This window comes from Pseudophryne corroboree, chromosome 6, assembly GCF_028390025.1.
Source record: "Pseudophryne corroboree isolate aPseCor3 chromosome 6, aPseCor3.hap2, whole genome shotgun sequence".
Taxonomy (NCBI): domain Eukaryota; kingdom Metazoa; phylum Chordata; class Amphibia; order Anura; family Myobatrachidae; genus Pseudophryne; species Pseudophryne corroboree.
Genome location: NC_086449.1, coordinates 225,114,395 through 225,135,369, shown reverse-complemented (window position 1 = coordinate 225,135,369; position 20,975 = coordinate 225,114,395). Strand labels below are relative to the sequence as shown.

General features: G+C 45.0%; 1 protein-coding gene and 1 long non-coding RNA gene across 3 annotated transcripts in view; one reads left to right on the top strand and one right to left on the bottom strand.

Annotated features, from left to right (window-relative positions):
- The window catches only part of SLCO3A1 (solute carrier organic anion transporter family member 3A1), a 619,509-nt gene that overhangs the window by 107,484 nt on the left and 491,050 nt on the right, over nt 1-20,975 (top strand). The gene's annotated exons all lie outside the window — the stretch shown is intronic.
- The window catches only part of LOC134931894 (uncharacterized), a 155,342-nt gene that overhangs the window by 2,775 nt on the left and 131,592 nt on the right, over nt 1-20,975 (bottom strand). The window contains exons 4-5 of one of the 2 annotated variants that reach the window (XR_010179196.1): nt 2,681-2,843; nt 250-460 (exon numbers count right to left, since the gene is read on the bottom strand). This is a non-coding gene — a long non-coding RNA (uncharacterized LOC134931894). The remainder of the gene's footprint in view (nt 1-249; nt 461-2,680; nt 2,844-20,975) is intronic. The other variant, XR_010179195.1, reaches the window with a different exon arrangement.

Here is a 20,975-nt window from a genome sequence, read left to right as displayed (position 1 = left end):
TGAGGAATAGCAAGTTTCTCCAGGAAGGCACCGCCACATTACTGTTATGAAGAGGGGAGTGCCGGGTCGTTTGTGTGTGTATATATATATATATATATATATATATATATATATATCTTTCCAAAAATCACCGCACTGGAGACAAATGCAATGAAAACACCAAACTTGTATTGCAGGTAGACGCACGTTTCAGAGCTACAGCTCCGTCCTCAGTACCATACAAGAAATGAATGACATAGACAGACATACATTTAAATACCTGTACAGGTCCCGCCAAACTCCGCCGCCATCCCCCTGGCTTCCGTTCACGGCCGCCGCATCCACTTCTGTTTCCGCTCCCGATATCATGTTGCCAAGGCAACGCACAGCTTGCGCGTCACCAGCCCCACTGTCTGTAGAGTAGGAAATACCCGGTGTTGCAGCTCCAGAAACCGGTTCCCCCGGGGCTTGCAGCTATAGCCTGGCAGGGACCAAAGACAAAAACAAAACATAACTAACATCTTAAAACATGACACACAAAAATATATATACATTAAACAGACCCAAACCAACAGTTACAATAGGATATAACATCCTACCACTACTCAGATGTGGGTCATTACAAAACTATACCAAAAGTCTATAGAAACGAATTATTGAATGCAGTTCCCAAATACAAGGAACAGCACCATCATCACCAAGGAAGCCACCCCAACCAATTCATGGAGATACACCCCCAAAATTACCATAAAGATAAAGTACTCACAACCTACAAACAAAACCCGCACCTGCTTGTAACATAATTATACAGCATTCCAATTGATCTTGTCATTCAGACCAAACGGAGCAAACGTATTCAGCCTCATAATCCATCTTGATTCCTTCTCGAGCAAGTATCTAGCCCTATCACCTCCCCACAAAGTAAGTGGTACGTGATCTATACCAAAATATCTGAGATCACACAATTTATGGCCAGCTGATTTGAAATGATGTGCCACCGGTTGGTCAACCGTCTTTCCCTCAAGTGTCAGTTTGATGGCCGAACGATGCGCCGCCATCCTTTCACTTAGCTTATGCGTAGTCTGGCCTATGTAATAAAGACCACAAGGACAGACGATAGCGTATACTACAAATGAAGTATTACACGAGATCACATGTCTAATGGTGTACTTTTTTTCTCTATTATGTGGATGTTTAAAATCCTTGCACACCACCATATATCGACACGTGGCACATTTAGGGCATCTGTAACAACCCAGGGCTTAAAAACATTAGACCAATAGCTGCGTTCAGGAGGGGTCAGAATTTAAGGGATCGATTGGTACGTACAGATATCACTGGGATGGGGATGGCTGATGAACCAAATGTTCAACATAAAGCCCCGGGTTGTTACAGATGCCCTAAATGTGCCACGTGTCGATTAATGAGGCCACGCCCATTTTAGCACGGCCACACACCCTTTCTAGGAGCGCGCGCGCAAATTCTTTATTTTTTATATTTATGGGGGACGGGAGGGCGCATTTTTTTATGGCAATGGGGAAGGAGGGGGGCGCATAATTAAATCTTGCACTGGGAGCCAAATAGCCTAGAAACAGCCCTGCCTGTGTTGTATTGTACACCTTTTACATGTGTTACAAGTACACCAATTACACATGTGGTATCATACAAGTACATCTGTTACATTTGTTGTATCATACAAGTACACCTGTTACATGTGTGGTATTGCACAAGTACACCTGTTACATGTGTAGTATCATGCAAGTGCACCTGTTACATGTGTGGTATCGTACAAGTACACCTATTAAAAATGCTTGTATCGTACAAGTACACCTGTTACATGTGTTGTACCATACAAGTATACCTGTTACATTTGTTGTATCATACAAGTACACCTGTTACATGTGTGGTATCATACAAGTGCACCTGTTACATGTGTTGTACCATACAAGTATACCTGTTACATTTGTTGTATCATACAAGTACACCTGTTACATGTGTGGTATCATACAAGTACACCTATTACAAATGCAGTATCGTACAAGTACACCTGTTACATTTGTTGTATCATACAAGTACACCTGTTACATGTGTTGTATCATACAAGTGCACCTGTTACATGTGTGGTATCGTACAAGTACACCTATTACAAATGCTTGTATTGTACAAGTACACCTGTTACATGTGTTGTATCATACAAGTACACCTATTGCATTTGTTGTATCATACAAGAACACCTGTTACATGTGTTGTATCATACAAGTACACCTGTTACATGTGTTGTATCATACAAGTACACCTGTTACATGTGTTGTATCATACAAGTGCACCTGTTACATGTGTGGTATCATACAAGTATACCTGTTACATGTGTTGTATCATACAAGTACACCTGTTACATGTGTTGTATCATACAAGTACACCTGTTGCATGTGTTGTATCATACAAGTACACCTGTTACATATGTTGTATCATACAAGTACACCTGTTACATATGTTGTATCATACAAGTATACCTATTACATTTGTTGTATCATACAAGAACACCTGTTACACACGTGGTATCATATAAGTGCACCTGTTATATGTGTTGTATCATAAGGCAACACAGTGAACTGAATTGTAACCCACTCAATCAGTTTGTTGAAGGACAATTAACACAGTCCAATCTCCAAAGGAAAGCCTATAATTAGCAGAATCTCACCAGTATTGTTCATGAATGTGATGTGTCCTCCAGATGATAGAACGGAACACAAGCGATTAGAGAGTCCACTTATGGTGCTCCGGATCAGGGAGGAAATGGCTTACTCCTGCTGGTGTGTGGTAGCACAGGGCTCCAAGTTGTCCCTCCTTTGTGGATCTGTTACCTGCAGGGGCAACCAATGGATGTATTGAGATGTTGTCGGCATGCTGGCATCCGTGATATCTGGCTGCTGCCAATAGGTTAGAAATGCAGGGATCAGGGGAACAACCAGGACCGGGGGTTGGGTATGATACGTCAACAGTCATAATGTAGGAATTCATCATGCAGATATACGAGAAGGTCAACATGGTCATTGTATTGATGTTGATCATCATCATGTAGGCAGTTATGAAATATCAGCATGTTAGAATTTTGACATATCGCTCTTGGTGGCCCAGCGATGACTTACCTGCTCCTGGTGCAGCGGCGTCTTCTGGGTTCCAGCAGTCATGTGACAGTCACTTCCGGGTCAGATCTATGAACCCTCGGCATTCTCGTATTATTCCCCTAACCCTAATCCCTAGATCTATCCCTTCCTCTAGTACCTAACCCCTTATGTGCAGCCTAACCCTAGCCGCCTCCTGCTGCCTGCCTGCCTACCCCTAATGTCGATATTCTGACAGAGTCGACACCTTGCCTGTTAACATTGTAACAATGTTGAGATCATAACTGTCAACACTGTGGTGTAGACATTAAGAGGTCATTGTCGACCTTTTCACTACATCCCAAACCAGGGATCAGATCTCTGTAAATTAAACAAAATTGGGCAGCACTACGTTAAAGAGGACATATCCAAATGTGGAAGTATTATTTAAACATAAAATGCAGACATTTTATGACATTGATATATGTATGTGTATACTGTATGTGTATTATTGGATTTAGGGATGGTGCCTCTGATGTCACAGCAGCTCAGATGATTACATTCTTAAGAACAACTGCAATGGAAAGTCAGGTTAACACTGAACAATTGTATTGTTGGGGTTTAGTTAATCTTTAAATAATAGTTTATCTAGGTACAGTATGTGCTATTGGCATGAAGCACATCTACTCCCATATTCCTGCATGAAACATGCAGAGCAACTGTCATAGCAAAATATACGTACAAGATTAAATGTAAGATGAGCTAGGCAAATATATATACACAATACCATTGGATGAGATTGCTTAGATATTACATTGATCTTTAAAAGTGCAACAATTAAGCATAATACTATCAATGATAAGTGGGTCATGTTGTGAATCAAGGGGTGCATGTGCATTTTCTTTTCACAGCTAGCATCCAAATAGTGAGCAACCTTATTTATGCATTGCAACTTGTCCCCTCTCAACTCTACATTTGTTGCACATAGTAAATCCCCACCAGCACCACCACCAGCACGTGGATGTGGTATCTTGTGTCAACATGAGCATGTTGACATGGCTGTAATGTCGACAAAACACTCCTGGTGGTCCAGTGATGACTTATCTGGCACAGTGGGTCCAGCGACTCCAGCAGCTCATCTTGCGGTGCTTCTGGCTGGAAGAATTCCTCACCCTATCTCCTAACTATAACCCTCCCTAGTGCCTAACCCTAACCTCCCTTCCCATAGCCTAGCCCTACTCCTAGCGCCTAACACTCCACTCCAGTAGCCTTACTCTAACCTCTTCTCCCATTGCCTAACCCTTTCCCTAGTGCCTAACCCTAACACTCCCCTCCAGTAGCCTAACCCCCCTCCCATAGCCTAACCCTAACACTACCCTCCAGTATCCAAAACCCAAACCTCTCCTCCCATAGCCTAACCCTTCCCCTAGTGCCTAACCCTAACACTCCCCTCCAGTAGCCTAACCCCCCCATAGCCTAACCCTAACACCCCCTCCAGTAGCCTAACCCTAACCTCTCATCTCATAGCCTAACCCTTCCCCTAGTGCCTAACCCTAACACTCCCCTCCAGTAATAATAATAATAATAATAATAATAATTTTATTTATATAGCGCTCTTTCTCCAACAGGACTCAAGGCGCTTTACAGATATCAAAAACAATGCTCATGATACAGAGGATTTGAGTAATACAACAATAGATAAGCCACACAGACATAAAAGAAAACCTTAAGCACACAGAAAGCATAATGCAGGCTTGGTGTAGGCATTTTGGGTAATAGCTTCCAAGGGTTGTGTATTCCACCCTCACAAGGTACCAGGTGCAGCAGCCATTTTGGGCGCTCAGCGTAGGATTACCCAGGATGGAATAGAAGAGATGACACAAAATGGGGGTGATTTCAGAGTCCTACAGTTCAGAGTAGGGTTCCATCAAAACCATCAGGCCTATCTATTTTTCATCCCATCCACAAGTGTACCATATGGGGCAGCCATGTTGGGCGCACTTTGAAGGTTACACTGTGGGAGGTGAGCCATACAAGGGCCAAGTTCATATATGGGAAAAACTGATGCTTATGTAGTAGTATGATGTACCCTGAATGTAGGGCACAATGGAAAGGCGTGCAATCAGTGGAGGTAAACATTACAGGAAAAACACATGGTGGGGTGGAAGCGAGCAATGAAAAAAAAAAACACAATAGCAGGCAACTAGTGGCAGAAGTACTGTAGGATCGGGATAAAATTTTGATCAGATCTTAGTACGGGTGGGTAGGAGAATGTGGGGGGCATACTCAATACTCAGAAGCAATGGGGATGTCCCTGCTGAGCATGGTCATGGTGCTGTGCCCCCACAGTTCCCTGTTCATCTTGATGGTTAGACCCAGGGGCAGACTTGATGTTCTCAGCCAGAGAGGTGGTAAGCCTGGTCTTGGTGTTCTCATGTTAGAGGCGAGGAGAGGCCACATAAAGTTCCAGAGTTTTGAGGTTGTAATGCAGTCCTTCTGTTAACTTGTGAGTTTGTTTGCCTTCTGTTTTCCTTCGGTTTAACACAGGTATAACACTGCTGTTGTTTTTATCTACCACTTGATAGCTAGCCACTTCATAAACTAGCCACTGCAGCGTCTTAATAGGCCTGGCGTCCTATGCTATACTGAATAAATAACTCTACAAACACATGTCCTTTCTGATTACAACCACCTCCCCCACACCTCCCCCACAGTAGCCTAACCCCCCCCCCCATAGCCTAACCCTAACACCCCCTCCAGTAGCCTAACCCTAACCACTCATCTCATAGCCTAACCCTTCCCCTAGTGCCTAACCCTAAAACTTCCCTTCCAGTAGCCTAAACCTAGCTCTGTACTGCTGCAGCCTAACCCTAACCCTCTGGTCCCTGATGACAACAATGTCGACATTATGTCTGCATCCCCAGCACGAAAGCGCTACTGTATATGTTTTTTTTACATATTTGCATTCCCGGCTTAATTTCCTTTTAATAAAGTCTTAATGAGGCTCATTGTTGGTAGCGTTGTCTGATCAGGCAGATGCGATCATGCTTGATAACAGACAGATGCCCATTTTGTCCTGCACTTTCCATTACTCATAACCCGTAAGAGTTCTATTTACCATTGTAAAGGATTAGCTTCTTAATACAGTAGTTCTCACATAATTCAATATTTCAACAAATATATTCTGTTGTCTGTTTCCTGTGGAGAACATTGAATTGATATGAATTATGCGGACTTTGAACTTGAGTCATTGAGAACACAATGCTCCCATGCAAATAATAGCAGCAAAGTGTTTTCTGCACTTCCCTAAAGAGAAAGCACTCGCCCCTGTACATCTTTTGTTCACTGTTCATAATATTTAGACTGTAATTCCCTAAGCTGATGCAGTCATTTCACATATTTCCTGAGTCCATTGTGGTTCACCATGGAATAGTATATGTAGGAGGAAAAATGTACAGTGCATCCAGAAAGTATTCACAGCGCTTCACTTTTTCCACATATTGTTATGTTACAGCCTTATTCCAAAATGGAATAAATTATTTTTTTCCATCAAAACCTCAAAATTCTACACACAATACCCCATTTTTTTTTAGATTTTAGATTTTTGCACATTTATTCAAAATAAAAAAACTAAGAAATTACATGTACATAAGTATTCACAGCCTTTGCTCAGTACTTTGTTGATGCACCTTTGGCAGCAATTACAGCCTTAAATCTTTTTGAATATGATGCCTCAAGCTTGGCACACCTATCTTTGTGCAGTTTCGCCCATTCATCTTTGGAGCCCCTCTCAAGCTCCATCAGGTTGGATTGGAAGCGTACAGAAGAAGGGATGGGGCCACAGTTAAGTTGCAAGGACATTCATAAAAATAAGGCAGATGAAAGACATTTACAGAGGAGAAGGTCCTAACAGAACTTTCAAAACTAAAAGTGGATAAATCAATGGGACCAGATGGGACACACCCAAGGACACTCGAAGAGCTAAAAGATGTGCTGGTTACACCTTTAACAGAATTATTTAACTAGTCACTAAATACATGTGCTATTCCAGAGGACTGGAAAAGAGCAAATGTAGTTCCACTGCACAAAAGTGTAAGCAAGGAAGAAGCAAGTAACTACAGACCAGTAAGCCTTACATCAGTAGTAGGGAAAGTAATGGAAAAACTATTAAAAGAAAGAGTTGTGGAATATCTTAAATCAAACAACTTACAGGATCCAAAACAGCATGGATTTACTGGTGGGAGATCATGCCAAACAAATCTTATTGACTTTTTAGACTCTGTGATGAAAATAATAGATCAAGGGGAGCTGTAGATGTAGCATATCAGGAGGCGGTGAAGATCCCGCCGGACGTAATCCCAGCGGTCGAAATACCGACGCCGGAATCCCAACCGGCACAATCTCGACATATTCTCCCTCCGTGGGTGTCCACGACACCCATAGAGGGAGAATATTATAGTGTGCCGAGCGTAGCGAGGCACCATGCCCGCAGCGTGGTGAGCGAAGCGAGCCCACAAGGGGCTGCGTTCCGCTCGCCACCCTTGTCGGGATTGTGTGGTTGGGATTCCGGCGTCGGTATTTCGACCACCGGGATCCCGTCCAGCGGGATTTAGTACTGATCCCAGCATATCTAGACTTTAGCAAGGCATTTGACACTGTCCCACATCGCATACTGCTAAATAAACTTGAAAGCGTGGGGGTGGATTATAAAACGGTTAAATGGATAAGAACCTGGTTGCAGGATAGGAAACAGACAGTTGTAGTTAATGGAGTGCAATCTATGGAGGGAAATGTTACCAGTGGAGTACCCCAGGGATCTGTACTTGGTCCAGTTCTCTTTAATATCTTTGTTGGTGACATTGCAAATGGTATTGAAGGAAAGGTATGCCTTTTTGCAGATGATACAAAGATATGCAACAGGGTAGACACACCGGGAGGGGTAAAACAAATGATTGATGACCTAGGTAGGCTTGAGAAATGGTCAAGAACGTGGCAACTACAGTTTAATGCTAACAAAATGCAAAATCATGCACTTGGGTCTCAAAAACCCAAAGGCTAAATATAGTATCAAGTATAATGGAAACTACTGAGGAGGAAAGGGATTTAGGAGTCACTATTTCAAGTGACTTGAAGGCAGGAAAGCAATGCAACAAAGCAATGAGAAAGGCAAGTCAGATGCTTGGTTGCATAGGGAGAGGAATCAGTAGCAGGAAAAAAGAAGTGATAATGCCACTGTATAGGTCATTGGTTCGGCCCCATCTGGAATACTGTGTCCAGTTCTGGAGACCCTATCTCCAGAAGGATATAAATACATTAGAGAGTGTACAAAGAATGGCAACTAAAATGGTGCATGGCCTACATCACAAAACTTAGCCGGAAAGGCTAAAAGATCTTAACATGTATAGTTTGGAGGAGAGAAGGGAAAGGGGGGACATGATAGAAACTTTCAAATATATCAAGGGTCTTAACAAAGTTCAGGAGGAAAACATTCCTCAAAGGAAGAGAAGTATTAGAACTTGTGGACATACACTGAGACTGGAGGGGGGGAGGTTCAGGGGAAATGTAAGGAAAAAAATACTTCACAGAAAGGGTAGTGGATAAGTGGAATAGCCTCCCATCAGAGGTGGTAGAGGCTAAGACTGTAGAGCAATTTAAACATGCTTGGGATAGGCATATGAATAGCCTTACAAAGAATTAAGGTTAAAAAAAGATTGAGATTGCCTAAAGGATAAAAAAAAGGGGGCAGACTAGATGGGCCAAGTGGTTCTTATTTGCCGTCAAATTCTATGTTTCTATGTATATGTGTATATGTACTGTATATATATATATATATATATATATATATATATATATATATAAACTTGGAAAGAATGGTGGCACTCAGAGATGGCGTGACTAGAAAATCATGTATTAAATACTCATAGATGCCGACGTTTCGGGCCAATCCTGCTCCTTTGTCAAAGTGAGGTGCACCTGTACCTCACCTTGACAAAGGGGCAGGATTGGCCCCGAAACATCGTCATCTATGAGCATTTAATACATGATTTTCTAGTCACGCCGTCTCTGAGTGCCGCCTTTCTTTCCAAGTTTATGCATCCATGTTTTTTGGAGGGCACCAGAGCACCATTTACCTTTGAGTGGAGTGCCGGTCTACCTACCTGTATGTATGTATGTATGTATATACTGTATATATACATACACACACATTTTATATACACATAAATACATATACAGTATATGTGTGTGTATATATATATATATATATATATATATATATACTGTGTGTGTATGTATATATATATATATATATATATATATATATACACGGTATATATATATATATATATATTTATATAGAAAATTTGTGAATTTGTCATTCATAAGACACTGGCATCCGGACAATTAGAATGCCGGCAGGGCCCCCTCTCTTAAGTACCCCGGCCCCCCCAAAGCCTTAATCCAGCTCTGGCTTCATGGTAAAGGCTGTGAATACTTATGCACCTGTGATTTCTTAGTTTTTTATTTGTAACAAACTTGCAAAAATGACAAGAAAACTTTCTTCACGTTGTCATTATGGGGTATTGTGTGTAGAATTTTGAGGAAAAAAAAAATTTTTTATTCCATTTTGGAATAAGGCTGTAACATACCAAAATGTGGAAAAAGTGAAGTGCTGTGAATACTTTCCGGATGCACTGTGTTAGTGTAGGCCACTGTATACCTATTATAATGAACTATATAACTTGGCTATAATAAGGTAAACAAAAGAAGTTGACCATCCTTCCCTATTTTATAACCTTAATTATTTACATTGAAAACCGTACTCTGTATTGTCACTATTGTCATTACCAGTGGCCATCTTCCGTGTGATATTTTCAGAAAGAGCGCTCATGCGCAGAAGATCACAATAGCACTGGCAAAGTGGCAGAGTGTTTGCGATCACCTGTGCCATATTTCCAAATACAGCATATCACCTTTAAGAATGGCCCCCAGCAGTATCACGGTTTCAAGATAAATTATCGCATTTGTGATAATACGGTATCCAATTAGCGACAAAAGTTAGCGGCAATAAATCTCCATAGGGTTTATCGCAAATTTCTCTTCACCATCTCTGTGCTGGGGATAAGAAGTGCAAAATCTCTGTTTTAAGGTACAAATGTTGGGATTTGGACTTAAGACACCCCCATGAATTACTAATTTGGAACTTAGATGTTTTTAATTATTTTTAATTGGCCAATAATAATGTAATCTTTGGGATCAAAAAATACAGAGTGATGGAAATTGTGGTACAAGATATGGCGCAGGTATATTGGGGTGCTTTATGAGTGGAACATGTGTTTTTAGACTTGCAGATGGGAGTAATCGATGCCGTAAAATGACCCAAATATATACTCGTCCCCCAAATTTAATAAGAGTACTTATTTTGCTGGAACAAAAAAATGCTTTCTATCATTTAAAAAAAAAATGCATATAACAGCCATTGTACCTGATTTAATGACACCAAATAGTTTTATTATGGCCACTAATAGACTTTTATAATGTTAGTTTGGCTTTTTGGGGGGTACACGCAGATTTCCCCGTTTTCTTCTATACTTACAGAATCTCTGCTTTTGTGGCTAGAATTATTGCGCAAATCCTGTTTTCATCATTTTGGATATAGGATTGGCGTTATCGCGGCTAACTGTATTTAAAAATAAAATACAATGGAAATATTGTGGCGCTGCAGAACCTTTGTGGCACCATATAAATAAATTATGATAATAATAATAATAATAATAATAATAAATATCAAAAAGGTTCCTAAAAGAATCTGGGTATCAGCCAGCCCCAGGTCTGTAGAATTATTTATGCCATGTAGTAGTTCCACAGTGTTATGTTGTCACAATAAATTAACCTTCAGTTAAAATCTGTTAATTTGTGACATACTGATGAATCAGCAAAGTGAGGTAGAGAAACCAGTGAGAAGTGTCAATCAATAGATACTTAACTGGTCATTCTCATCCACAATAATGACACTGTATCTGCCAATGCAGTTATTGCTTCTGGGTTACTCAATTTCATCAAATCATGCGAGACATCCTACTTAGTAAAGGGGGGGATCAGGCCTCCCTAAGCTATAAACGCCCATCCCCTCTTCCACTGCTACTACAGCATATTGCTCCTTCATTTTGGAGACATTGGGCCTAATTCATGTTTGTACGCAAATGCAATTGTGATTTTCTAGGCTACGGAACTGCTAATATTAGCAAGTGAAGCTGCCACCCTGAAATGAAAAGAGAAGCCCTCCAGAGACATCGCAAACTCATTTGTAATACAACCCCTACCCCACAAGCTCGCTGCCTAGGTGTCATCCTTGACTCTGAACTGTCGTTTGTTCCACACATTCAATCTGTCTCTAAATCATGTTACATGCACCTTAAAAACATATCCAAAATACGCCCTTATCTTACACAAGACACTGCAAAAACTCTGATCCATGCACTCATCATCTCCCGCATTGATTATTATAATAGTCTCCTTACTGGTCTTCCCAAACATAGGCTCTCACCACTTCAATCCATTTTAAATGCAGCTGCGAGGCTAATCTTCCTCGCCAGACGTTCTTCGTCTGCTGATCCGCTCTGTCAGTCCCTCCATTGGTTACCGGTATTCTACCGTGTCAAATATAAAATACTTTTACTTACATACAAGGCTATTACCCAAACTGCACCATCATACATCTCCTCACTCATCTCAAAATATCTCCCTACCAGACCCCTCCGCTCTGCACAAGATCTGCGTCTCTCATCCAGATGTATTACCTGTTCCCACTCAAAATTACAGGACTTAACCCGGGCTTCACCCACTCTGTGGAATGCCCTCCCACGCACAATAAGACTCTCCACTAGTCTCCAAACCTTTAAACGTTCCCTGAAAACTCACCTCTTCAGACAAGCATACCAAATTCCTGACCCACACACATAACCTTCAATGCTTCCCTATCCAGTTACATTCCCTCTGCACAGTCCCCATAACCTCACATTTTGTCTTCCAACATTGCTGGGTGATCATATCATACAACCCACTAAGAAGCTAGCAATCTGGGGAAACATTATGTAACAGGTTGCATCTATCCTTGTGTATCAATGCCTATTTCCCTATAGATTGTAAGCTTGCGAGAAGGGCCTTCCTACCGCTATGTCTGTCTTTGCCCTGTTTTGTTCTACAACTGTTGTTCTAATTGTAAAGCGCAATGGAATATGCTGCGCTATATAATAAACTGCTAATAAATAAATAATTGTAATTGTGTACACATTTGTAGCCTATGTGCAAAAACATGGAACATCCGAGCTAAGGGTTGGTCTATGGCTATGCAGACTGAACACAGAAGTAATGGCGCAGGCAGGTCTGGCGCTACCCGCTGAGCAAAGGGATGCAGAGCAGGTAGGCGCCAGGCTGGAGAGCCGATCTCCGTGCTCTGCATCCCTGTGCTGCACCGCCCTGTCTACCCTGCTGCTGCCGGCTGCTGTGCCTGTCACACTGACAGGCAGCAGCGCCAGCAGCATGAAGAAGCCTCCTCCTTCCCCTGGTGACAGCGTCATTGTTGGGGATTGAAAAGTGTGCGGAGCTACACGGGCTGAGGTGGCGGGGCTACACTGACTAAGGGGGCGGAGCTATATGGACCAGCAGACTGCTACGGAGGAGGACATGCTGCTCCAGTTCCAGCCTTCCAGACTATAATAAGTAAGTGGTGGTTGAGAGAGTGATAAAGTGTGTATGTGTGTGTGTATGTATGTATGTGAGTGGGTGTCAGAGTATGAATGTGAATAAGCTGTACTTCTGTGGGCGTTATGTGTAAGCTGCGCGACTACTGGGTGTGTTATGTGTAAGCTGTGCTACTACTGGGGGCATTATGTATAAGCTGCACTACTACCGGGGGCGTTATGTGTAAGCTACAGTACTAAGGGGGGCGTTATGTGTAAGCTGCGCTACTACCGGGGGCGTTATGTGTAGGCTGCGCTACTACCGGGGTTGTTATGTGTAAACTGCGCTACTACCGGGGAGTTCATGTATGTGTAAGCTGCACGACTACTGGGAGCGTTATGTGTAAGCTGCGCTACTACCGGGGCGTTATGTGTAAGCTGGGCAACTACCGGAAGCGTTATGTATAAGTGGCACTACTACTGGGGCATTATGTGTAACCTGCGCTACTACCAGGGGCGTTATGTGTAAGCTGCATTACTACCGGGGGCGTTATGTGTAAGCTGCGCTACTACTGGGGCGTTATGTGTAAGCTGCGCTACTACTGGAGGCGTTATGTATAAGTGATTCTACAACTGGGGGTGTTATATGTAAGCTGCGCTACTATTGGGGGCGTTATGTATAAGCTGTGCTACTACCGGGGGCGTTATTTGTAAGCTATAGTACTACCGGGGTTGTTATGTGTAAGCTGCACTACTACCGGGGGTGTTATGTGTAAACTGCGCTACTACTGGGGAGTTACTGTATGTGTAGGCTGCGCTACTACTGGGACGTTATGTGCAAGCTGCGCTACTACCGGGGTGTTATGTGTAAGCTGCGCTACTACCGGGGCATTATGTGTAAGCTGCGCAACTACCGGAAGCATTATGTATAAGTGGTGCTACTACTGGGGCGTTATGTGTAAGCTGCACTACTACCGGGGGCGTTATGTGTAAGCTGCGTTACTACTGGGGGCGTTATGTGTAAGCAGTGCTACTACTGGGGGCATTATGTATAAGCTGCACTACTACCGGGTGCGTTATTTGTAAGCTACAGTACTACCGGGGGCGTTATGTGTAATCTGCACTACTACCAGGGGCGTTATGTGTAAGCTGCGCTACTACCGGGGTCGTTATGTGTAAACTGCGCTACTACCGGGGAGTTCATGTATGTGTAAGCTGCACGACTACTGGGAGCGTTATGTGTAAGCTGCGCTACTACCGGGGCGTTATGTGTAAGCTGGGCAACTACCGGAAGCGTTATGTATAAGTGGCACTACTACTCGGGCGTTATGTGTAACCTGCGCTACTACCAGGGGCGTTATGTGTAAGCTGCATTACTACCGGGGGCGTTATGTGTAAGCTGCGCTACTACTGGGGCGTTATGTGTAAGCTGCGCTACTACTGGAGGCGTTATGTATAAGTGATTCTACAACTGGGGGTGTTATATGTAAGCTGCGCTACTATTGGGGGCGTTATGTATAAGCTGTGCTACTACCGGGGGCGTTATTTGTAAGCTATAGTACTACCGGGGTTGTTATGTGTAAGCTGCACTACTACCGGGGGTGTTATGTGTAAACTGCGCTACTACTGGGGAGTTACTGTATGTGTAGGCTGCGCTACTACTGGGACGTTATGTGCAAGCTGCGCTACTACCGGGGTGTTATGTGTAAGCTGCGCTACTACCGGGGCATTATGTGTAAGCTGCGCAACTACCGGAAGCATTATGTATAAGTGGTGCTACTACTGGGGCGTTATGTGTAAGCTGCACTACTACCGGGGGGCGTTATGTGTAAGCTGCGTTACTACTGGGGGCGTTATGTGTAAGCAGTGCTACTACTGGGGGCATTATGTATAAGCTGCACTACTACCTGGTGCGTTATTTGTAAGCTACAGTACTACCGGGGGCGTTATGTGTAATCTGCACTACTACCAGGGGCGTTATGTGTAAGCTGCGCTACTACCGGGGTCGTTATGTGTAAACTGCGCTACTACTGGGGAGTTACTGTAAGTGTAAGCTGCACTACTACTGGGAGCGTTATGTGTAAGCTGCGCTACTACCGGGGCGTTATGTGTAAGCTGGGCAACTACCGGAAGCGTTATGTATAAGTGGCACTACTACTGGGGCGTTATGTGTAAGCTGCGTTACTACCGGGGGCGTTATGTGTAAGCTGTGCTACTACTGGGGTGTTATGTGTAAGCTGCGCTACTACTGGAGGCGTTATGTATAAGTGATTCTACAACTGGGGGTGTTATATGTAAGCTGTGCTACTATTGGGGGCGTAATGTGTAAGCTGCGCTACCACTTGGGGCATTATGAATAAGTGGCACTACTACTTTCGGTGTAATGTGAATAAGATTGTGCTACTGTGTGGCGTCATTTTAAATGGGGGTACTATTGTGTGGCCACATATCTTCCTTGTGAGACCACATAACTTTTTTTGATGCGCACTGTCCCTTTGTAATGTATGGGAGGGTGCAAATATATAATTTGCAGGGGGGCGCTGAACACTCTAGCACCGGCCCTGGGCGCAGGCACCATGCTTTAGCTGACGGAAGATACAGTACACATCTCGAAAGTGGCCATGACTCATCTACATTTTTCCAACCACTCCCTGTAAACTCCCTGTTAACACCTCCAAACGGTCACTTCCTGACAATTATATTTCCATGAAATCCTCACTGTGAATTGGATCGCAGCTGTATCTTGGTGCATGCTCATTGTGAGCACAGCACTTGCACAGTCTACCGATTATCATTCCGTTACGTGATAATTGGCCACTGTGTACAAACTTAAATTAGGCCCATAGTGAATCGTGTACAGTGGACACACGTCCAATATGGAAGCGGCAAATGTACATTTACACTGCGCATGCACTGCACAAAGGAGAGCTGTAATCAGAGAACAGTGTGCTATGCTACTCAGGGGGTGTTCAGAGGTGGACGCTACAGATAGTGTAATGGTTAGCATTACTGCCTCTCAGCTCTGAAGTCATGGGTAAGTTTCCCACCATGGCCCTAACGGTGTGGTCAGAGCCGGCCCTAACTATTTTGATGCCCTATATTCTGGCTGGTGCTCCCCCTTGTGGAGATAGTGGATGACTGGGAGAGGGTGACAGGGAGATAGTGGGTGATAGGGGAGGCAGGAGTGACGGTGAGATAGTGGGTGACATGGTGAAAGGATGACAGAGAGATAGTGGATGACTGAGATAGTGAGTGACAGGGAGTTAGTGGGTTACTGGGGAGGCAGGGCAGACAGGGAGACAGTGAGTGACTGGGAAAGGGTGACAGGGAACCACCCTGCCAGCACCAGCGACAACCATGAATCCCCACCACACACACATAACCTGTCAGCCCGGGATAACAGCAATGGAGGCAAAGCTGGTGGAGGATAAGGAGGACCGGTGCTGCATCAGCCATGCTGCTAATACCAGTAATAAAGTCTTTCTCCCCAGCCTAACAGTCCTGCTTTATTACATTAGATGTCCCCCCTCCCACGCAATCACATATAAAGGACCCCTGTGTAGTATCAGTGTGTGTACGGACCCCCTGCATACTGTCATTGGACCCCTATATAGTGTCAGTGTGTAAATGCAACCATGCATAGTGTCAGTGTGTATATAATGGGCCCCTGTATAGTGTCAGTATGTAGCACTACCTCACTGACAGCGGCACATTCCCGACTCACTGACAGCGGCACATCCCCGCCTCAATGACAGCGGCACATCCCCGCCTCACTGACAGCGGCACATCTCGCCTCACTGACAGCGGCACATCTCCGCCTCACAGACAGCGGCACATCTCGCCTCACTGACAGCAGCACATCCCCGCCTCACTGACAGCAGCACATCCCCGCCTCACTGACAGCGGCACATCTCGCCTCACTGACAGCGGCACACATCCCCGCCTCACTGACAGCGGCACATCCCCGCCTCACTGACAGCGGCACATCTTGCCTCACTGACAGCGGCACATCTCCGCCTCACAGACAGTGGCACATCCCTGACTCACTGACAGCAGCACATCCCCGCCTCACTGACAGCGGCACATCCCTGCCTCACTGACAGCAGCACATCCCTGCCTCACTGACAGCAGCACATCCCTGCCTCACTGACAGCAGCACAGCAGTGGGCGGGATGTACTAAGCGGAAAATGCGGTAAACCCCCTGTTTACCGCATTTTCCTGATGTACTAACCCCCGTCCGGCAGGTCAGCGCCGCGGCGGGGTTCGCCAGCTTTAGCTGGCGAAAGTCCATAGAAGCCTATGGGCTTCTCTCCGCGGCGCTGTGTGAGGGATCCGATCGGATCCCTCCCAGCATGCCCTTGCGGCCGCCCCCGTCGCCCCGCGCATGCACAGACTGACTCCTGGGGCCGAATCCCGGAAGTCAGGCTGCCGCTGCGCATCGCGGAGGACAGCTCTTATCGGAAGAGCTGTCCTCCGCAATGCTGATCGCATATGTTAGTACATATGCGATCAGCATCGTGGCGCAGTGCGGCGATGGGCGGCGATGTACATTAGTACATACCGCCCAGTGACTGCTGACTGGCTGAGCGCCGGGATATGGTACCCAACCCCTTTTTATGGTTGTCCTTTTAATTAAAAGTATCATACAGTAGTCTATGGAGAGTTATAAATTACAGGCCAGATAAATACCGAACAGGGACACTGTTGTGAGGCTTAGAACTAGCTGTATGACTCAGATGCTGAGGCTGTACAGAATGTGATATATTATACAGTAGTGCAGCAATGAAGTACACAAATATGAATTGCTCAGTAAACTGATTTTGCAGGGCTACCTACGATCATGTCCATAGACATGCGGGAGGACGCCCAGCACAGGGCTATCCCGCCCCGCATGTCAGTGCCGGCCCCCCCACAGAAGTGCAAAAGCATCGCACAGCGGTGATGCTTTTGCTCTTTAGGAGTAGCTCCCGGCCAGCGCAGTTTTAGTGTGCGACGTCACGCAGCCGCTGCGGCCCGCCCCCCCCCCCCGCACGGTCCGGCCACGCCTGTGTTGGCCGGACTGCGCCCATGAAACGGCTGCCAAACGCCGCCGTTTCATCCCCCCCGCCCAGCGACCGCCTCTGCCTGTCAATCAGGCAGAGGCGATCGTACCGCAGCGTCGGCCTTCGGCCGTCTGCCATGCGCCGGCGCTCTGCGGCGCTGGCGCATGCGCAGTTCTGACCCGATCGCACCGCTGCGATAAACTGCAGCATGCAATCAGGTCAGAATGACCCCCATTGTCTGTAGACTCGGGTTGGTGACTTTTCGGGGAAAGAAATAAAAAACAATGAAGTGAATTCATCATTAGAAATGACGGACAAAGGTTTATATAGCAAGTAGCATGTCATATTACTGATTATCAGTGTGGACCTGAGAGGGTGTTCAGACTTCAGTGACTGATCTGATGTTGTCTGGTGGATGTTTTGCTACATCTGTATCTTGTTTATTTCTGTAAATTGTGCTGCTTTTCCACTTGCTGCCCTGCCAGCATCACTGCCTTCTCTGCAGCGTGAAGACTTCTGTGCCCTTCATGCTGTTGTGCCGGTGAAGTGCCCACAACTCAGCACATCCCATGCAGCTGTCCCTATGTGAGCATTTGTGAAAAACCTTTCCCCCCCCCCCCCCCCCCCCTGTACAGTGTGCTGTGTGCAGTCCTCCCCAGTGTAACGTAACAATGAATAATGTGAACAGCGGGAGCATGCAATCATTTTCAGTGTAATGCCAGCAAATAAACAAGTGTGGCAGGAGATTTATGCTGAGGTTTCAACGCCCTACTGAATTCACATATCCCCTTTTTATCTGCTGTAATGACTAGATTTCCGACCTATCATCGTTTACATCCTCTTGATATTTTATAAGCTGCACATTCTGGTATTGCACAAGCAACTGTTGTTGGTCCTGAAGCTGTGTCTAGAAATACAAGGGATTTTTTTTTTGTCAGGCATAATTTCAGTTCATAGAAATTGCATCCTGTTCTACAGTTGTATAGTAAGACGGGTGGTATTCATGTGACCGCCGGTCAGCTGACCGACAGTCACATGACCTCCTCCACCAGCCCGACGGGTCACTATCCCGATGGTCGGCATGCCGACCAACAGGGACTATTTCCACTCGTGGGTGTCCACGACACCCATAGAGTGGGAATAGAACCCGTGGCGACTGCAGCGTGGCGAGCGTAGCGAGCCCGCAAGGGGCTTGCTGCACTCGCCCCTTCTCGCAGGGATCCCGGCGTCGGTATGCTGCCGGGATACCGACGTCGGTAAGCTGACCGGCGGTCTCCTGACCGCTGGTCAGCAGTACTACACCCTAGTAAGACTACAGCAGAGCAGATTAGGGATAGATTAATCTTATACAAAAAGGCTAATAATATATTTGAAAATAAAATAAAACTTTGTGTGGAAAACAAACAATTTAGACTTTTTTTACTATCTCAATTATGGTGGTCAATCCCAGGATTCCGGGATCCCAGCCTAAAATTGAAGCTTCCAATCTCAGGGATTTTGGTATTGGCCACCAACTTACTTTTTAGTATGCTGGGCAGCGTAGAGCATCCTCAGGAGGCTCAGAAGCCGCCAGGATCCCCCTGCCCCTGGCTGTGCGCACTGTGCAGCGTAACGTGAAGTCAGAGGTCACGCTGTGCAGCCAGCCGCCCCTTGCTCGTCAGCTGGACCTCACCGCCACTCTGCACTGCCCTGAATCTCACCTCCTCTCCTTGCAGCAAGTGACCCACCATTCCTCCCGTCCAGACTGGGGTGAGTTATCTGTGCTGGGCAGGGCAGGGGGGGGCAGCACTTTGAAAAGAAAACAATCCCGGGAATCTAGTTATTGATCAATTTTCAATCCCCATTCCCAGGATTGAAAAAATGGTGATTGGCCTCCCTAGTCTCAATACAGTACATCAATGGGTTCAGTATGCAGTATCGACATTGCAATTGAAAACATTTTAACAGTGTCTGCTTCACAACTTTAAACATGAAGGTGAAGCACCATGATTACAGTTGTGAAGCCGACACTGCTAAAATTGCTTTCAATTTAATTGTTAGCATGTGGGGATGCTGGGTTAGACCTACCAGTGTCCCTGCATGCCAGGTTTGACCCAACAATGTCCCCGTTCTCAATGTCAGCATCTTGAATGTTGAAATTGGAAATAAGATGTACCAAGCCCCGAAGAGAGATAAAGTGGAGATAGATAAAGAACCAGCCAATCAGCTCCTAACTGCCATGTTACAGGCTGTGTTTGAAAAACGACTGTTAGGAGCTGATTTACTGGTACTTTATCTCTCTCTACTTTATCACTCTCCGAGGCTTAGAATATATCTGCTGTGTGTATCACTATATAAATTTGGAGATTTTTTTCTATTATACCAAAAATAAAAAGTGTTGATGGCTCATTTGTTTCAACATTTCTAACATGTTCTAATCTTGGCAGTAAGGATGGTGTCAGTGCTTAAAGTGGTCCTAGAGAGGTGGTGGAACTCACCCCCCTCCCCACGGCGCCCAAGTAATAAAGGTATTGCGCGCGCCGTAGGCAAAAATGGGTGTGGTCTCAAAAAGAAAGGGGCGTGGTCACACAATAGTAATAATGCCCACAGTAGTAGCACCCAAGTGTAAATTTTGAAGTGGGGGTATGGAAAAGTGAAGGTTGTAATTATGTGCGCGCCGATGGCGTGCGCGTTCCTGAAAAGGGGGCATGGCCACGCAAAAGGGGGTGTGCCCTTTAGTGTAGTTTACCACACCATATACCCCTTATACACCACAATAACAGGACCCCTTTCACATTATAGCACACAGTATGAGCCGAGATTCACATTACACCACACAGTATGAGCCAAATTCACATTACACCACACAGTATAAGCCGAAATACACATTATAGCACACGGTATGAGCCGAAATTCACATTACAGCACACAGTATGAGCCAAATTCACATTACACCACACAGTATAAGCCGAAATACACATTATAGCACACGGTATGAGCCGAAATTCACATTACAGCACACAGTATGAGCCAAATTCACATTACACCACACAGTATAAGCCGAAATTCACATTATAGCATACGGTATGAGCCGAAATTCACATTACAGCACACGGTATGAGCCGAAATTCACATTATAGCACACAGTATGAGCCGAAATTCACATTATAGCACACAGTATGAGCCGAAA